Below are 3,014 nucleotides of genomic sequence, written 5' to 3' on the forward strand. Positions count from 1 at the left end.
ACGAGCACACACACACACACACACACGCATGCACGCACACACGTGCACACCCACGCACAGCTTTTTACGAGTGTTTGAAAAGGTCAAACGCCACTGCATGTGGTCTTAAAAAAAACACTGTGGGAAAACATGAGCACCGCATGTCCTGTTGTTGTTCGGTTTTCAATGGCTTCTTTATTGAATAGAGACACGATAAGACATCCAAGAAACACAAAATGAAACAAACAAACAAACAAACCACACCACACCAACACGTCATTAAAGCAACCAACACAATCAGTGTTTCCTTTCTTTCTTTTCTTTTTCCCAGACTGTTTTGAACCAGGGGAGGACACAGACACACGGTCGGTCAGCTGTATAGTGCGAGGCTCCGCCATTTGCTCTTTATTTTTAGTTCCAAAACAGTCCAGGGCTTAAACTTAGCCCCATGGCAGCAGCAGCAGTGTGGCCCGGCATGCATGCATGCATGCCTGACAAAAACAACCCAGCAAACATGATATTTCTTTCTCACCCCTTGCCTCGCAGCACCTGATGCACGCAACACACAGGATAACATTCTTGATTGATCCGACTCTCTCTGCTCCGGCCGCCAGTCTAAAGGAAGCAGTGAGGAGATGAGCTGCTTTTGTCTTCCCTAGTAAACACACTGACACAACCCTACAAAGGTAAGGGGACAGCTATTGAGCGAGTGCATGTTGCCATTTTGATTGATCTGTCTCTTTGGTGTCTCTTTGGCTTTTATTCCTGGACTGGTGGCCTACAGTAGCTATGAATCCCATGTTTTGGCCTATATTCACATTGGAATCGGATCGTTTTTCTTCATCAAGTCTGAACAGCAAAACATATAGGCCTATACACACTGAATTGGATTTTTGTGAATCACATCAACCGCATTCACCTGTAGTTTGAAATGTGATTCTGAATCCGATTCCTGAAAGTGTATTATTGGTCTCAGGTCTGACTCTGGACACTCTGACGCTGAAGCTCCATCTATACTTGCAACCGTGCAACCAACCGCACCGCGTTACCCGCCCAATATAAACATTTTGAGCGAGCGACACCGTCGTACCAACGACGTGTACTAGTAATCCGAGCACTACGTCTGCCCATGTTGTCATTATGTCATTGCCACAGCAGAGCAATGCAGGCGGGCGGGCGGGCGGCATCTGAACACACAGATCAAATCTGATCACTTACAGACAGTACAAAGTGACAGCGTGCCGTGGACAGACTTTTAAAGAAATTCAGTTAAATGTGTCTGCAGTCTGAGCAAAGCCTCTATCTCCCTGCTGAGATTATGTGTCGTCAGTGCAGTTATAGCAGAGCATTTTTACGTTCCAATTCCAGTTGCAACAAGCAATAATTTGAATTCCGACAGGAGCTATACACTCCTTATTGCATCTACTCTAGATCATTTGTCATTTTATTGGCTCTCAAACTACTTGATTTCAACGACCCCCATAATTCTGTGCATGTACAAATGGAACCAAAAGGACCATTTTGAACCCCCTCAAAGAACCCAGAGGGTCCCTGGAAACCACACTTTGAGAGCCACTGATCTGTTGTCATCCCATGGTCGGATTTAGGGAAGCCTGGGCTGTGTAAGAACAGATTAACTAGCGAAACTCCAATTTAATCCACTTGGCTATGATGCTGTTGAGTTGAGGGGGAAATTAGCTTCATGTCCAGAGGGACCTCAGTATAGTAAAAAGTTTAATCTGTCTGCCAGCTCAAAAAAGCTTCTATTTTTACCGTGGCTTCAGGGAGGGGAGCCGGGGTGGGGACGAGAGAAGGTGGGGACGAGAGAAATGTGTGGCCAACACTGTCCTCAAAGTGAGGAAAGGCCTTCGTTCACGGATTCCCCCCCCCCTTCTTCTTTTCAAACTGAACCATATTCAACTTAGCATAGGCCTATAGCCTTTTCTTTTAGGTGTGCAGGCCAAACAATTTCAATTTCAAACAATAATAAAAAAAACTAAATAGCTGATCTATACGAGTTCTCGGCGTAAACCGCTCCGCTTCTTTGCTATCGTCGGTATACTCTGTATAGGCCTACGCAGTGAAGTGCGGAGTATAGCAGTTCAACCCATTCTGAACGGGAACCCATTTTGGTGTTGGCATCATGTTATGCTTTAGCTATTGAAAAATAGCAGATCTACAAGCTCATAGCGCGCCACTCGGTGGCGCGCTATGAGCTTGTAGATCTGCTATTTTTTTTAAATTGAAGAACGACTGACATTTTTAGAATCTGATCTCAGGTCAGAATGGGTTAATCAGACCAGTGTGTGTCCAGTGGAAACCTCGTATGAATCTGATCTCAGGTCAGAATGGGTCAACTGTGGAAGTGAAACGGAAAGCACATAAAGGACACGTGGGGAAATCGAGCAGCTCCTTACAACAAATCTTTCCGTTTTGTGACTTCAACGTCAGATTACCTGCGTTGTGGACGATGGATTAAACACGTTGCAAATTCCAACCTGCAGCTGTTCGGATCGCATTTTACGAGTGCTCAAATCAAATGTATTTGTTCGCGAATTTTGCAACATATCTATCTCCATACTTATACCCCCAACCGTCCCCCCCCCCCTTTTCCCTGCCCCCATGCCTGCGAACGCTTCACTAATGACTTGACTATAACTTGACACAACCTTCTAATAATCAACCTAGAAGGGGGGGGGGGGGGGGGGGGGGGGGCGGGCGTGTGTGAGTGTGGAAGAAGGGAGGTGGGCTGGAGAGTATAGGAAAGAGGAGGGAAGGGCAGGAGGAGCGAGCTCTCTACCACACACACACACACACACACACACACACACACACACACAGACACACACACACAAACACACACACACACACACACACACACACACACACACACACACCCACACACACACACACACACACACACACACAGACATGTGTGCATGTGTGCGTGCATGCGCGTTCTCCCTCCGTAAGAGCATTAGCTGTTGTGTGGCTCTGGTAGTGACAGGACTGTCATGGTCAGGTGGCAGTTCAGC

General features: G+C 46.6%; 1 protein-coding gene across 1 annotated transcript in view; it reads left to right on the forward strand.

Annotated features, from left to right (window-relative positions):
• Nucleotides 1-424: 424 nt before the first annotated feature.
• Nucleotides 425-3,014, forward strand: part of ptp4a3b (protein tyrosine phosphatase 4A3b) — an 18,302-nt gene continuing 15,712 nt past the window's right edge. The window contains exon 1 of the mRNA XM_083760411.1: nucleotides 425-665. The gene's annotated coding sequence lies outside the window, so the exon portion shown is untranslated. The remainder of the gene's footprint in view (nucleotides 666-3,014) is intronic.

Source organism: Protomyctophum parallelum (genome assembly GCF_964188405.1).
Source record: "Protomyctophum parallelum genome assembly, chromosome: 3".
Classification (NCBI taxonomy): Eukaryota; Metazoa; Chordata; class Actinopteri; order Myctophiformes; family Myctophidae; genus Protomyctophum; species Protomyctophum parallelum.